This window comes from Artemia sp. Qi Xiang Cuo, chromosome 4 (assembly GCF_049724085.1).
Source record: "Artemia sp. Qi Xiang Cuo chromosome 4, ASM4972408v1, whole genome shotgun sequence".
NCBI classification, from domain to species: Eukaryota; Metazoa; Arthropoda; class Branchiopoda; order Anostraca; family Artemiidae; genus Artemia; species Artemia sp. Qi Xiang Cuo.
The window spans coordinates 52064681-52082499 of record NC_142797.1 but is presented as its reverse complement, the minus strand read 5'-3'; the positions used below and the strand labels follow the sequence as shown (position 1 = coordinate 52082499).

At 34.7% G+C, this 17819-nt stretch overlaps 1 protein-coding gene across 1 annotated transcript in view; it reads right to left on the bottom strand.

Moving 5' to 3' along the window:
- LOC148953220 (oplophorus-luciferin 2-monooxygenase non-catalytic subunit-like) overlaps window positions 1-2398 on the bottom strand; it is a 126918-nt gene extending 124520 nt beyond the window's left edge. The window contains exon 1 of the mRNA XM_089088395.1: window positions 2253-2398. The gene's annotated coding sequence lies outside the window, so the exon portion shown is untranslated. The remainder of the gene's footprint in view (window positions 1-2252) is intronic.
- Between the last annotated feature and the right edge of the window lie 15421 nt (window positions 2399-17819).

The window sequence follows — 17819 nt, the reverse complement described above, 5'->3', positions numbered from 1 at the left end:
AGACGCCAAGGATTAAACAATGCCCCTTTTACAAAACAAATACTGTATATAAGCAATGGGCAGAATGTATAACCTACAGCCTTTGCCCCAAAGTCTCTGGGGGCTACTGCATTTCCGCAGGGTATAGTTATAGCACCTTTCAACTATGCTGAGTTCAACTATGCTGAGCAAATTGCTGTCTCAAAATGTTGATCTAATTTCTTTGTAGAGCAATAGAGCGGGGGGGGGGGCTGCTCCTCTAATCACTTTTGACTCTTAAGAAGGGCATTCGAGCTTTAAGTTTCAGTCGAATGAGCCCCCTCTGTAGTTGACATGACAACTTCTTCCGTACGAAGTACCTTGGTGGAAAAAAAAAATACATAGATCCTAATTAGGTAGCTTTTTACTGAGCCAGCGCTATTACACTACCTATTAACATGACGGAATTTACATATTTAGAATTACGTGCCTAAAACAAATTAAGATATCTATAAATTAAATAGTATACACTTATTATGAAGTTATTCTACATATAAGACCATTTTAAGAGTTAACAGTAGAATATTACAACAAAATTAACCATAAAATGGCCAAAAGTTTGCTACCACACTTTAAGGAGTTTATGCACAATATTAAAGGATGCTGAAAGGTCAGATAGTCCTTTGGCTATTGGCGCATATGATATTAGTAATGCTTTTGGATCTTTAATTCATTCTCAGGCTATGCATAAGTTATTAAAAAGGGGGGTATCTGTTGGTGTAGTTCGACCTCTTTATTGTATGTATAGACATCTCCGTGTACGTTTAATTGGATCCTCACTTCTTCCTACAGAACTCCGTGTGAATATTGGAATTAAACAAGGGGTCATTGCCTCTCCCACTATTTAAACACAACCCTAACAGCCCAAGGGTATTCATTGCCCTGTTGCATATTGAACGATGTTAACGAGTCTGTTTTTTATTGTGCGGAGGACGTTTTTAACCTAAGCTGGACTTTGTTTAATTTGGAAAAAAGTTAAAGAGATATTACGAAGAATTATAATGAAATTGGTCTTTCTTTAAACGTGGCTAAGTCGCAAGTGCTATTACTTAATTTTACCCGTTCTGATACCCCTGATAGAGTAAATCTGGGTGATACTGATGTTGTACCACTGCAGGAACTTGTGTACCTTGGTTTGCCTATTGGTACATCCCTAAAATAAACTCAGAAATTAATTATTCACCTAATCGCACGTAAGATTCGTAATGCGTATGCTGGTGCAGTTGGATCACAGCTGAATCTTAGTAAACGCCACCTTGTGAAAGCTTGTAATGCTGTTTCTCTCCCTCATGTTCTATACCTGGTTCCTTTCTGGGACAACCAGTCGGATAAAATAGAAATCAGGGAGGGTATATTTGAAATATTTAAAGTTCCTTATCCGGGTTCCTTCTTGGAATAGGAATGGTAGACTACGGGAGAGATACAGCTTGTCGGATCCTCTTGATGATACAGATAATCTTTTTTCCAAGCTTACGGGTTATCCGTCGAACTACCCTTTGAAGGATTTTTTATTTTAATGCTAGTTTCCTTTTTTATTCATTTATTTATTATTGTTTTTTGCTGGGTTACTATTATTTTTTTTATACTATATTATTTATTTGTATGATATATTTAAAGAGGTTTACAACCCTTGGAGAATGTCTTAGATTACAATGACTTTACTAGAAAACTATTCAATCTATGTTAACATGCCATTAGTCATTGAAAATTGTTCCATCCCCCCTTCAACACCGACACAAATAATTGCAGTACGCATTTCAATAATACGGTAAGTCTTTTTTCTACATTAGCAGCGCTCTTTTTTTAAACAAAAGTGAACATCTTTTCTTTGACAATACGAGTGTAACATCAGTAAATCAATTCAATTTTGTAGACGGGGCAATTGACTCTTCAATAACACAAAAAGCAAAATTTTGTTTAATTTCATCCCACTTACAGGTTACACACATCCCACTTCGAGTTTTTCTTTGTTCGACCCCGTCTCTGTAATTGTTGCCATGATTTCATTGCCATTGAATATTTCAAAAAATATTCATATATTTATATATATATATATATATATATATATATATATATATATATATATATATATATATATATATATATATATATATATATATATATATATATATATATATATATATATATGTATAGCCTCTATTTTCATAAAGTCCTCTTTAAATAATAGATTTTGACATGTCTTAAGATTTAATAAGTATAAAAATGAAATTTACTTAAGCAGGACATAAAGGTGTAAGATAATCCGAAGGAAGTTGAGTAATTGCAGCACCACCAGCGCAACTACCTCCAATTAGGGGAGTCTGTAGATTAATATCTGCTACTAGCCAGTTTATGTCACAGCAACAAACGATTTTATTGCCTGTAATACAAAGTAAGGGTCATTATTAAGGATAAAGAATGAAGTTGAAGAAGACTGCATAAATACTAAAGCCATAAATGACGTCATATTAAAAATCACATCACAATATGTGATTCGATGACGTCTTTCATAGTATAAAACTAGCTATGTCTAGGAAGATCAACCAATCTTTTTTTCAAAAGCTAGCAGCTATATAAGTTTGCTTGAAATTTGAAGAAATTTTTTAAGAAATTTGCTTGAAAATGCCTAATTTTTTTTTGGAAACAAAATATTGAAATTTTGATTGAAAATGCCTCAGAAAAGCCTTAGAAAGTACATATTCAATTACCATACTAGTCGTTAACATATATATATATATATATATATATATATATATATATATATATATATATATATATATATATATATATATATATATATATATATATATATATATATATATATATATATATATATATATATATATATATATATATATATATATATATATATATATATATATATATATATATATATATATATATATATATATATATATATATATATATATATATATATATATATATATATATATATATATATATATATATATATATATATATATATATATATATTTGGAAACAAAATATTGAAATTTTGCTTGAAAATGCCTCAGAAAAGCCTTAGAAAGTATATATTCGATTATCATACTAGTGGTTAACATAGCCAATGTTGCAGGGATATATACATATATATATATATATATATATATAAAAAAAAAAAAATATATATATATATATATATATATATATATATATATATATATATATATATATATATATATATATATATATATATATATATATATAATATATATATATATATATATATATATATATATATATATATATATATATATATATATATATATATATATAATATAATTGTAGACTATAATTCTATTTACTTTACATACAAAAGATAAAAGTCCGAGCAGTTTAAATTTATGTGGATAATCTACCCATGATCCAACGGCGCTAGCACTTTATATAAAAGCCAAAGCAATTTTTGAAGGAATTTCATTATTGATAAATTATGAATCAGTGTAGGTACGTGTACCTGTAGCAATATCACCTGCTTGATCAAGTCGTTTTCTTTTTCTTTTTTCTATCTTTTTTCTGACTAGGGCACGTGCAAGTGAACAATGTTGCTTTGTCTGTTGTGTAACACCTTCTAACAGTTGAACATTGCCTTCCGTTATATTAAAACAAAGTTCAGATAAGAGATTTATGAATTCATTGTCAATATCATGTTTGAGTTTAATTTTCCTAACCCGTGGTTTTCAATCAGCTAGGATGGAAAATAAATTATTGTTTTCACGTAGTTTCTTCAGCGTTATGATGGTGATTAATGACCCTTTTTACTATTTACGGGTAGATATACAGTAATTTCATCATCACAAATATCAGTAACTACGCATAACTCTTAGGGCGTTTTTTGATTAACATCCAATAAAAATATATCCACAAGGTTTATTATTAGCTTGATTGTACGCTGAGAATAAAAGTTTTGGTTCGCAGGATAGATTTGTTTGTTTAGAATTATAAGAGAACATGAATCGCGAAAAACCCTATCGATCATGTAGTAAAGCAAGTGTTCTCAAATATTTACTCTGATGAAAAGGATTACGGAGAACGACAGTTACGAAAATTTTTCATGATGTGATCGGACCGTGAATAATTGTAACATTTCCTGCGACCATTCTTCAATAGATTCAGCTAAATCATCAATTATCAACCACGAGTTTGGTGCAATACTATTAAGCACGTCTATTCCTCGTATGAATTTTATGCTTGGTACAATACTCTTTATTCTGTCATAGGGTTCTTGCCATACTCTATAGCAACAATAAATATTTTTCAGATTCTCTAAAAACATTTTATCACGATTTTGAATTATTTTCGTTAATAGTGCTGCAGTGCCAGTAGAAATTTTTAATATATACCTAAATGCACTACAAATTTTTAAAACATATTTACATAATCATGTGAACATATTTACAACGGCAGTGGAACACAAAAATAAACAATTGAACATGTCACCAGGTGGGGCGGCCGCTGCGAAGGCTGTGACTGAAGGTGTGGCATCCCACTCCGGTAGCCGGCGACAGGGCAGGGCGGCAGCATGAAAAACACTTTAAAAAAACGGCTTTGGGCAACAAAAAATAAATAAATATAGAATATAAAATACATGAATTACAATAAGTAAATATAAAATATGTAAAGAAAAATACACACTGCTGAACTGGGGACAGAAACATGGCCTTTTTCCCCCCACTGACGGAAGAAACAGGCCCCCCCCGCCAACTATAAGGCTTTCTCCAGACCGATTTGTTTTCTGTAATCTACACAATTAACTTGATCTGAAGTAAGGTAATGACCGTGAGGTAGTACACTCACACCGTCCGCGCGGACATAGACAGTATCCGATATGGCTGTCAAGGCATTTTTTTCGACTCGATCCTTATAGTTTTTATACTTTAAAGAGCAAATGGCCATGACTTTCGCTCTTGTAACTAAATTGTTTTCTACACAGTTTATATAGACACTGATGTTGAAATTTCCCTTTACATAGTGTGAAGGCACCCTCTTGCAGACTTGTTTGGTAACCTCATTGTGCTTTTCTCCACAGTGCACCTTTGGACCAGGAAACGCACGTTTGGATACCCAGTCACTCCCCGTCTTGAATTTGAACTTTAACAACTGATTTGGAGCCTGGTGCTTCACTAGCTCCGGATAAATGGACTCATCCCAGTTGGTAAAGTCCATTCGGGAGCTGATATGATTACCATTTTCCAAACGTGTAACAGATTCTCTGTTTTAACTTTTAACAGGAGTGAATCAGTGTCTCCATAATACTATTGAACTCGTCCATGCCCTCGCCATTGGAGCCTACACACACTGTAATAAAATTCAAACATGAGTTTTTTTTTCAATTTATAATATGGCACTGCAAGCGGCAATGTTTCTATTTGATGTTACACTTCTTTTTACTATGTAAAAGGGACATATTGAATTCTACGATCATGAACGATGTGAGGTTCGAATCTGCAATGATTCGGGAAAATTCTTATGTGTCGGTCATAACATCACAACGACTCCTATGGCACACACTGTCGCATATCTTACCAAAAGCCAAATTTAAAATGAGTTTATAGATCTCCTTTTCGACCTTTGTATCGCTTCCGATCTTTCTTCACAGAAGTGTCAACAAATGTCTTCATGTAAGGCTTAAGATCAAATTGGATGGCTCTATGAATCTTTTTGACCTTGAAACTGTTGGCCAGCATCCACCGTAAAAGAGCGTGATGTACTGCAAGTTACACGGGAAGTTACGTAGGAAAACAGTTTCAAATCAGTCTGGAAATTTTTTTTACAGAGGATGCCTCATTATCTGTGCGTGAAACGCGGAAGAAAATAGCGTCAGTGAGTGACAAAATTCGTGGGTGTGATAACCAGGGACTTGAAACTTGGGTAATAAAATCTATCCCACCTATGATCTATGTGAAATGCCAATATCAAACCGTTTTGGAAAAATATTTACTTTAAGAATTTCCGTCACTAAGCAAGTTTATTCGTTATCAAAGTCATGGAGAGGGTCACGCAGGGATGACTTGATGGATACTGTGTAATAATCAAGAAGTGGAGAAAGTTTGTTTTCTTTGTTATAGGTGGTGAGTTTTATTTTTATTTGTATATATTATTATATTATTTATTATATCATGCATGTTGAAGAGAAGAATGTTTAAGTAGTGATGGTGGGTAGGCCCTGCGCATTATTATTTCACTGAATTGTGTTTTAATGTTAGATGATACGTTCCAATAGTAATAGTGTTTGTTTTTGTTTTGTTGTTTTTGAGTGTATATATGGATGTAACACAAAACAGAAAAATTTAGCATTATGGAGACATCATGTATCAGTTCTTATGCATTCGGGTTGCCTAATTTTAGAATGTAGTAGGTATGACCACGGACCTGACAAGTAAAATTGAGCTCCTCAATGGAAATCCAGTTGATGTTTTTTAGAAACGGAATGTTGTTCTACAAGAAGGTTTAGGTGAGGATAGCAAAGTGCTAACATCTGATTTTAGTGATTCTCCGAAGTTTGTATTGTCTAGTGATTTATTTATAGATAACCCTGTAAAAGATAAGGAGTTGAATTTGTTTCGTCTAAACTGTAGAAGACTAATCGGTTCACACAGATATTTTTCAATGTTAGCTAAAAATAGCTGTAGTATTCAAGTATTAGGTCTGACGGAAACGTGGTTGAATGTTAGTAATGAATATTTATTAGATATCAATGGTTATAATCTTTACAGGAAAAATAGGTGTGAATACAGGCATGGTGGATTGGCGTCTTATATGAAATCAGACCTGGAAGTCAAGGTGAAGGATGATTTATAGGTTTTCAATTGAAATGGCACTGGAGAGCATGGTAATGAAGGTTAAGCACCGACAAGGGAGTCTTTGTGTTTTTAATCCTTATAGACCGCCAACGTCTTCTTTATTTCCGTTTTTAGAACTATTGGACAAGTTACCCGTATGTAGGTCTTAGTGTGTAATTATGGGGGATTTTAATACTGATTTGTATGTTAATGACCGATAATCTAAACAGTTCATTAACATGAGGTTTAGTTTTCCCTGTAATTTATGTTTCCACTAGGGTAACTGATAATAGTGCGACACTAATTGATCACATTTTCGTGAATGTAAAGCAAAATGTGAAGTATTGTCGACCGCAAGTGATGATAAACGATACATCCGACCACTTTGGGGCTATGGTTACTTGTGAAATAAAAGGACTCAGTCCTCATGGTTCTGGATCCAACAAAGATCGTACTTATCTTACTCAACGGTCTTTGCCTGAGTTTGAGAATGAACTGGAGAAAATAGATTGGAGTTTTCTAGATTAGTGCAAATTTTATAATGAAAAAATTAGCAAATGGTATGAGAAGAGGATCTTTTTATCTTGACAGGTAGTGTGTAAAAGTGTCTTCTGTGCAAACATAAAATTATCACTTCTAGGAAACCTTGGATGGAAACTTAGAGTGGCGTACCACTCTGAGTGAACCTAGACCAACCCAACTTTTTGGATGTCTCGCGTCAGAGCGAGAGTGTGTCTATCTTAATACCTGTCATTGTTGGATTATATGTCAGGATCTATTAATTAATATGTGTTTTTTTTTGTCTCTCTCTCTCACTTCCTCCGCTTATGTGCCTGGGCGGGTGTTTGCCTATCTCTAAGCCTGTCATTGCTTTGTATGTCTGAATCTATATATTTGCATGGGTTTTCGTCTCTCTCATTCTCTGGGCCTATGTGTCTGGGCGGATGTTTGCTTATCTCAGTGTCTGTCTTTCTTGGACTGTATGTGAGAATCCATTTATTTATTAGTGTTTTTGTCTCTCTCACTTCCTCTGCTTATTTGTCTGGGTTGATGTCTGCCTATCTCAATGCCTGTGATTGTTGCTTTGTATGTCATAATCCTTACATTTATATGTTTTTTTGTCTCTCACACTTCCTCTGCTTATGTGTCTGGGTGGGTGTTTGCTTATCTCAGTGCCTGTCCCTGTCGGTTTGTATGCCTGAATTCATATATTTATATGTGTTTTTGTCTCCCTCACTTCCTCTGCTTATTTGTCTGGGTGGGTGTTTGCCTATCTCAATGCCTATCTTTGTTGGTTTGTGTGTCAGAATCCTTACATTTATGTTTGTTTTCATCCCTCCCACTTCTTCTGCTTATGTGATTGGGTTGGTGTTTGACGATTTCAATGTCAGTTTGTAGATCAGAATCCATATATATATATGTGTTTGTGTCTCCCTCACTTCCTCCTCTTATGTGTCTGGGCGGGTGTTTGCCTATCTCAATGCCTGTCTCTGTCCTTTTGTATGCCTGAATCAATATATTTGCATGTGTTTTTGTCTCTCACTCTCCCTGCCTATATGTCTGGGCGGATGTTTGCTTATCTCAATGGCTGTCTTTGTCGATTTGTATGTCAGAATCTATATATTAATAGGTTTTTTTGTCTCTCTCACTTCCTCTGCTTATGTGTCTGGGCGGATGTTTGCCTATATCAATGCCTGTGTTTGTCGGGTTGTATTTCAGAATCCATATATTCATATGTATTTTTTGTCTCCCTCACTTCCTCTTCTTCTGAGTCTGAGTGGTTTTTTGCCTATCTCAATGCCTGTCTCTGTCAGTTTGTATGACTGAATCCATATATTTGCATGTGTTTTTGTCTCTCTCACTCTCCTTGCCTTTGTGTCTGGGCTGATGTTTGCTTATCTCAGTGACTGTCTTTGTCAATTTGTATGTCAGACTCTATATATTTATATGTGTTTTTGTCTCTTTCACTTCCTCTACTTATATGTCTGGGCGGGTGTTTGCCTATCTCATTGCCTGTGAGTGTTCCTTTGTATGTCTGAATCTATATATTTATATGTGTTTTTGTCACTCTTGATCTCCTTGCCTATGTGTCTAGGCCGATGCTTGTCTATCTCAATGATGGTGATTGTTGCTTTGTATGCCAGAATCCTTACATTTATATGTGTTTTTGTCTCACTCACTTCCTCTGCTTATGTGTCTGGGCGGGTGTTTGCTTATCTCAGTGCCTGTCTCTGTCAGTTTGTATGCCTGAATCCATATATTTACATGTGTTTTTGTCTCTCACTCTCCTTGCCTATGTGTCCGGGCGGATGTTTGCCTATCTCAATGCCTGTGATTGTTGCTTTGTATGTCAGAATCCTTACATTTATATGTGTTTTTGTCTCTCTCACGTCCTCTGCTTATGTGTCTGGGTGGGTGTTTGCTTATCTCAGTACCTGTCTCTGCCGGTTTGTATGCCTGAATCCATATATTTATATGTGTTTTTGTCTCCCTCACTTCCTCTGCTTATGTGTCTGGGCAGGTGTTTGCCTATCTCAATGCCTGTCTTTGTTGGTTTGTGTGTCAGAATCCTTGCATTTATATGTGTTTTTGTCTCTCTCACTTCCTCTGCTTATGTGTCTGGGCGGATGTTTGCCTATCTTAATGCCTGTCTTTGTCGGTTTGTATGTCAGAATCAATATATTTGCATGTGTTTCTGTCTCTCTCACTCCCGCTGCTTATGTGTCTGGGCGGATGTTTGCTTATCTCAATGCCTGTCTTTGTTGGTTTGTTTGTCTGAATCTATATATTTATAGGTGTTTTTGTCTCTCTCACTTCCTCTGCTTATGTGTCTGGGCGGATTTTTCCCTATCTCAATGCCTGTTTTCGTCGGTTTGTATTTAAGAATCCATAAATTTATATGTGTTTTTGTCTCCCTCACTTCCTTTGCTTATGTGTCTGGGCGGATGTTTGCCTATCTCAATGCCTGTCTCTGTCGGTGTGTATGCCTGAATCAATATATTTGCATGTGTTTTTGTCTCTCTTACTCTTCATGCCTATGTATCTGAGCAGATGTTTGCTTATCTTAGTGACTGTCTTTGTCGATTTTTATGTCAGAATCTATATATTTATATGTGTTTTTGCCTCTTTCACTTTTTCTACTTATGTGTCTGGGCGAGTGTTTGCCTATCTCAATGCCTGAGATTGTTCCTTTGTATGCCTGAATCCATATATTTATATGTGTTTTTGTCTCTCTCACTCTCCTTGCCTATGGGTCTGGGCGGATTTTTGCCTATCTCAATGCCTGTGATTGTTGCTTTGTATGTCAGAATCCTTACATTTATATGTGTTTTTGTCTCTCTCACTTCCTCTGCTTATGTGTCTGGGTGGGTGTTTGCTTATCTCAGTACCTGTCTCCGTCGGTATGTATACTTGAATCCATATATTTATATGTGTTTTTATCTCCCTCACTTCCTCTGCTTATGTGTCTGGGCAGGTGTTTGCCTATCTCAATACCTGTCTTTGTCGGTTTGTGTGTCAGAAGCCTTACATTTATATGTGTTTTTGTCTCCCTCACTTCCTCTTTTTATGTGCCTTGTTGGATGTTTGCCTATCTCAATGCCTGTCTCTGTCGGTTTGTATTTCTGAATCAATATATTCGCATGTGTTTTTGTCTCTCTCACTCTCCTTGCCTATGTGTCTGGGCGGATGTTTGCTTATCTCAGTGACTGTTTTGTCGATTTGTATGTCAGAATCTGTATATTTATATGTGTTTTTGTCTCTTTCACTTCCTCTGCTTATGTGTCTGGGCGGGTGTTTGCTTATCTCAGTACCTGTCTCTGTCGGTTTGTATTCTTGAATCCTTACATTTATACGTGTTTTTGTTTCTCTCACTTTCTCTGCTTATGTGTCTGGGCGAATGTTTGCCTATCTCAATGCCTAATTATTTTTTTTTATAATTTCTGTATTGTGTATGCAAGAGGTGAATTCAAGAAAGAGTTTGTTACTTACTTACAATTTTTTCATAATGACAAATCCGACAACAGCTGATGATAAAGACTTTTTTCATTCTAATAGATAGATTTTGTCAATGTTATCTGACTTAGCCGACAAATGATATCGATAACGAATTTTAATACAGAATTTGTTCAATTTGATACTTATATTATGTCAGTGTTATCAAACGTATCTGTCAAAAGACATTGATAAAGAATTTACTCACTCTACTACTTAGATTCCGTCAAAGCTATCCCAAGTATCTGTCAATAGATGTTGATACCGAAATTATTAGTTCCTGTATTTATTTTTGCCCTACATTGACCCATCTATCTGATACATGGCTCATGAAAATTCCTTTTCTAACTTATTCATTGTTTTAGTAAACATTCTAAACGTTTAAAATGCTAGCATATACTAAAAATCATGAACACATTACAATGTCAAGCCAAATATATTTTTAATGAAATAATGTCATGTAGAATATTAATACAAAAAATATATTGTTATTATACATTATTAATATCAATGAACAACTTTGGCCATTTTGAATCTGTTCCATAAACTGGTTCACCATGTTCTCTCTTGATACTATAGCTGTTGTCTTCTCTTTGTTCGTAATCAGTAGAATAATCATTATTCCATTTTTAGTCATACACAATTTTTACAGGTGTGTCATCGACAGGCTCAATATGCTTTTCGTCTTTGGTATTATTTGGTTCATTGACTGTTTGATCAATGGTAGTAACGTTTGCTGGTACTTTGTTTTTCATCGATTCATCTTTATATTCCTTAGTGATATTTCCTGCCAATACCTTTTTATTTTTCTGGCAACTTCACTGTCTATTATCACACTATTTTTACAGAGGTAACAGTTCCGGCACGTAGACAAGATATGGTTTATAATATTAGCAGAAGAGTTGGCCTTTCTTTTCGTCTTTGCTTTCATTTGAATGCTAATACCCGAAAGCTGACGATATTGTTTAGCACTGGGTAAACATTTTACCACAAGCACTAGCATGAAGATGCCCCTCTTCATCAACTATTATTTTTATGTTATCAGTTTATTTTAGTTCGATACTCGCTAGAGATCTTAAACCTGCATATCCACTGTATAATGATTGGAATTTTTTTGGCGATCCAAAGAAACATAACTACATGCTATCATGGTAATGCACATATACCCTCCTAATAGTTTTACCACCTTTTCTTATTTCATAGTTTAAATACTTCTCCTTGTCAGCATTCAATGCTACAATAACACTATCATACGAACATACTTTCTTAGTTGATGGTATTAATGGATTCGACCTACGACCATGTTGTATAACCGTCGGTCTGTTTGAAATAACCACTGGAGTCGTTTCGCCCCTTATTATCTTCTTAATGGGTGAGGGGAGCTCTGAAAAATCCTAAAAAAAAAGTTGTTTTTTCATGAAAAAAAATCTTGAAAAGGATTCTCTAGTCATTATCAATAACATATACAAGAATAAGTTTTTTAAAATTTAAATTAAAAGTGTCATTCTATAATTCTGATATGATTTAGAGATGTAAAAAAAAAAGTTTAAAAAAAAAGTTTAAAAAAAACTATCAGAAAAAAAAAGTTAAAAAAAAACTGTCAGAAAAAAAAAATAATAAAATTGGTTACTACAAACATTATTTTTCTAATAGTAAAAGTCGCAACACACATATCTTTATCATTCCCACTTTGAAGTTGGAAAATATTAAATGTTAATTTATCATGTTTTAAGTTCGTTTCATGACATTCTAAGATATGTAAAAAAAAAGTTGAGAAGAGTTAAAAAAAAGTTAAAAAAAAAGTAAAAAAAAAATTGGTCGCTACAACCATTATTTTTCTAATTGTAAAAGTTGCAATACACATATTTATATCATTTCCATTTTGAAGTTGGAAAATATTAAATATGAATGTTTTGTGTTTTAAGTGTGTTTCATGACATTCTAAGAGATGTAAAAAAAAAATGTGGGGGGGGGGGTTGGAGGGGGGGGTTGGAGGAAGGGGGGTGGATGATTGTGACACTTTGGGCCCGGTAGGGAACGAATGTGGGGAACTTTGGGCCGGAATAAAAAATAGGTATGATTTACCTCGTGTACTAAGCTCACAAGCCATTTAAATGCAGCGTTTACATACTTTTTTTCTTGTCTTGATATTGCTCTTTACCGACCTCTGGAGATCCAGGTTCAAAAAATATTTAACAATCTGTTAACTATAATAGGGTCTGTATAAATTTTAGTAGAATTAATTTCTTTACCCACTATGAATATAAAAGAATAACTTACTTCTTGCGTGTAGCTTTCGTCAATATTCCTTTTATTTGAATGCATCATTATATTTCAAATGCCAATTCTGAACTGATAAAATAATTCATTGTCGGAGTTTTTATATCCGTTTTCAAGGTTAAACATAAGTCAACCACACCTAACAAATTCAATTACAGAAAGAATTTCACAATTTCATACAAAGGAAACGAATCACTACCATGAAAACATCACGCACTTTGAACAGAGATCAGCATGAAATTTCACGGTAGTTGAATCCGGTCATTACACTGTCTGCTTGTATTGGCGGGTGTACTGTGCACTTGTAATCGTTATAGCTATATGGTGGGACACCCCGCTTGTAATCGTTATAGCTATATGGGGAGACAACCCGCTTGTAATCGTTTAACCAATACTACTTACGGCATGCTGAATTTACCCTGGGTATTCTGGCCGAACATGGGAGTTCACTATCCCACAGGATGAAAAAATACTAACAGCAAACTGGTGAAGATGGCACGTCTGGGAAGCTGCCAAAAACAGGCAAATAATAGGAGAATACAATGTGAGTTTACAATGCGAGTTTTCTAGTATTCGTAATTAATTAGGCGTTGGCTTTCAGACAAAATTGAACAAAATTCCAGAGTTAATCACCATAAAATCTGATTCAATCTGAAATTTTCGGTAAAAGTGTTAATTAAGGTCAGACTTTTTTAAAAAATACACTGCAATCTGTCAGAGCGTTTATAATCCACCAGAAGCCCCATAGGTTTTTGTATTGAAACTGTTTGCTTTGGCTAAACGTGGCCAGTCTCCCCTTTACCAATTTTGATATTTAATTTTGCCCAACTGTAAAATTTTGAATTGAATTCTTAGAAGAAGCTGTTATCTAACCATAATTTGATTTGTGTCAAATCGTTTTTGTGGTGTTTATGTTTTCTGGAAATTGGAAGTAGGATAGTGGGTCTCTTATGTTATACTGTTGCAGGAAAAGTAGAACATGGAAACTGTTAAATGCCGAGTTTTAGTGAAATATAGAATGACTAGTTTCTAAAGACCTATATTCAAAGGACCTCGGGAAGTATTAGTAAGATCCCTCCCCCCTCCATCACAGAAGCGGCTGCCCTACCCTACACAAGATGCTGCCTACGCCCATGCCTTAGGATGGAAAATAAATGTTCCTGTTCTACCATTTAAAAAAATCTCCCCTCGCCTCTACGCATAAAAACATGCCAATAACTAAAGTATTCAATTTCTTTTTTTCTTTTTCCGATAAAATTTAGCATTCTGGGTCAACTAAGCACCATATAATAACTTACGCCTATCCTCAAAATAAAACATTGACTAATAATATTTTGAATATAAAAAATAGATCACCGGTTGTAGCACAATTAAATGATTTATTATTCGTCAATTTTGTTGACAGAGGGTCTTTTCCGTACAATTATGGCTAGAAATAACAGCCTTGTTCACAACAGACATGTTTTGCTAATTGTAGACACAGAGAGCGCATTTGGATTTGACACTATTCAAATTTGATGGATCGTATGCCAAAGTTTAAACGTAAATTTGTCGGTGTGGGCAAAAACGTACCTTATTTCGAATAACTATATTTATTGGTGAAAATATTAATTTTTTGAATAAATAAATTTATCACCGATGGGGGAAGGGGAAGAGTATTTTACATGCTAATTTGATGTAGGGAGAAATATCAGCTGAAAAATGTATATATTCATCTTAATGTCTGGAGGGAAGAGCGGGGGGGGTATAGAAAAAGAGGGTTATGCCGTTTACTGACTTGCTTGCAGATGCTTTTGAAATGATAGGCTAAAATGTTCTAATAAATAATTAAGAGGGACTCACCAATATGTAAGAAGATTCCCACGCGCTTTTAATTTCCTGGTAGCATCCACATTTTTATAAATGATCTGTCACTTTTGAAGTCCAGAATGAGACTGTTGCTAAATTCCCGTTCTATCTTCTATATTTGTAGCGCCCTGGGCACATATGCATTGCGTGGAGCTTCTATTTATATTGTCCTTGGGACAAAGGAAGGGTAATGCAGGGGATCTGGAATCCTGGGTGTCTTCCAGAAAACAAAAGCCTCTATAACGCTCCTCCCCTATACAAAAAATGGCTACGAATTGTGAGAAACAAAATGGTCGCCCTGATATATATGAAAACATTAGGCTAATATTGGTTTTAATGGGAAAAAGGTTTGTAATGGAAAAGGAAGGTTTTTATCGGAAATGTAGGTTGTTAGGGGAAATCAAAGGATTTTAAATGGAAATTATTGTTTTTTAGGGGAAATGCATGTTTTTTTCTAATACTGAAGCAAGATTGCGTCATTCATATTACACTTGGGTGTCATGGAATTCGCAGGGGTGTGTCGTGTGATATAGCATCTGTTCATGGAAACAGGGCATACACTGGAAATCCTGGGAGGGCATGGGCCTGGAAACCCTATGGGAATCTGCTATGAGGCTTCTGAAAACCTATGGGAATCTACTATGAGGCTTCTGAATATCCAATGGGACTCTGCTCTGAGGCTTCTGAAAGCCATGGAAGGGATACTAATACCTTCGTCCGAGGAGACTGAGAAATTGCCAACGTCAAAATAGTCCAGTTATCATTATGTGATACTTGGCATGAGCTGAAAGGAAGAATGGCCTCCAAACGTCCCAGGAGGATGGCCACATTCTTAAGTAGTTTATTTGTGCACTGCTTGAAATATATATATCAATCATAGTATTACCTGTTAGATCCAGCTTTCCTGTGCCTCTTAACATAGTTTCTAATATACTTCTGAATGAGTTTTCAGGGAGTGTTGTAAGAACATTATCCTTTAATATAACGTCTGTATCAGAACGAAGACCTGTAAAATTTATATAAAGTGTTAAAGAAAGCCCAAGTAATATATAGTAGTGATGGAAAAAGTGTATGCAAAATTCTAAAACAAATTTCAAAATTCTTTTAAAGTAAAAAGACCAGAAATTATATGATTGCGCATTGAGTTAAATTGAAAGATTGGAAACATTCTTTTTGCTTCCGGATGGCTGCTGAATTATGTTTAGTGGCAGAGACAATTGTTTTCTAGGTTACTTAGTGTATATGAATATCAGCATACTTTAATAATGCTTTGATTGTAGCTTTTGAAAATATAACGCTGAAAGAAAAAGTTCATAAGCAAAACTACTCAGCACTAAAGATGTGTCAAAAACTTAGACGGCTGAAATATACGCCAGTCAAAAAAGAAATTTTGCCTTGTATACTTTAGCGTAGTTCCAGATGATTTGATTGTCAACTATAGGAAGCGTTTGTATTTAAATTAATTAAAACAAAAATTTCCACAAAATAAGTTTTCCAAAGAAAACTAAAGAAATCCATTAAACCAAAAATGAGCGAAAAATAAAATCAAATAATCTACCAAGCGTGAAACTACCACAAATCAACATTGTGGTAAAAGTTTTTTAATTAATTTCTGTTCGTTTTATATTGACATAGTCTTTTCAGGGAAAAAGAAAATAATACTTTAAATCTTTCTTTTTAAGACTTTATAGCTATTTGAATGCTGGAGAAAATTTTTCAGCAATTTTTAACAACATACACCATTTTAAATATCTGGACACAAATGATAGTGTTTAATTTAGTTTCATACCTCTTCTAGTTGGCCTGAAATAGAAAACTTGATACCATTCGCAAAAAAATCTGTTTACTTTCTTTGATAGCTTGGATACACTTACGCTAAATTTTAAGAGCAGAAGTGGCCCTGAAAGTTTGAACCTAATACCCTCAGTCGTTCTTAGTATACTGCTGAGATGCCTTAATGGGAATTAAAATTAACAGAGTGCATTTTGATTTAATCTTAAGGTAACACTTAGTTTTTAAACATAATTGGCAAATGGGAGGATGGGTGTGGGAGTTGCCCCCCAATCACTTTCGACTATTAAAAAGGGCATTAGTCCTTTCTATTTTCAATCGAATGAGCCCTTTTCGAAGTCCTTCGATACGATGTGCCCTGGTCTAAACAAACCAAAAAAAATAATATTCCATTGTACCCAAATTGATCTTTACTAAGAAATGTCAAGCCTTTCAATCAGATTTGACAATTATAAAGGGCAATAGCCCTTTCAGTTCCCAATTGAATGAGGCTTTTTTGAGTTTCTACGCCAACACTTTCTATAAACACCTTATATGCCCCCAGGGCATAGGTAGTATGTGACCTTATAGTTCTACAGAAGCACTAGGAACAACTGAAGCGTATCAAGTTGAATGAACTTTATCTAGGTCATCCCCTAGGGCCCTCTACACCTTTTCAAAGAGTTATCTAGGTCAGCCTCTATTATACTTTGCCGGGACGTATAGGAGGCACTGAAGCGTATCAAGTTGAATGAACTTTATCTAGGTCATCCCCTAGGGCACTCTTGAGGTTGAATGACCTTTATCTAGGTGAGCCTCTATTATACTTCTATGGGACGTATAGGAACCACTGAAGCGTATCAAGTTGAATGAACTTTATCAAGGTCATCCCCTAGGGCACACTTGAGGTGAACGAACCTTATCTAGGTCATTATGTCATTATGCTGATGATTTAAGCATCCTAGATGAAAGTGTGAGCAAAATGAATGAAGTTTTAGAGGTTTTGCGAGTTCAGGGTGCTAGAATTGGTTTGAAAATTAATGTTAAGAAGACTAAGTCACTAAGGCTAGGGATAAGTGAAGATGAAAAGGTGACGTTGGGTAATGA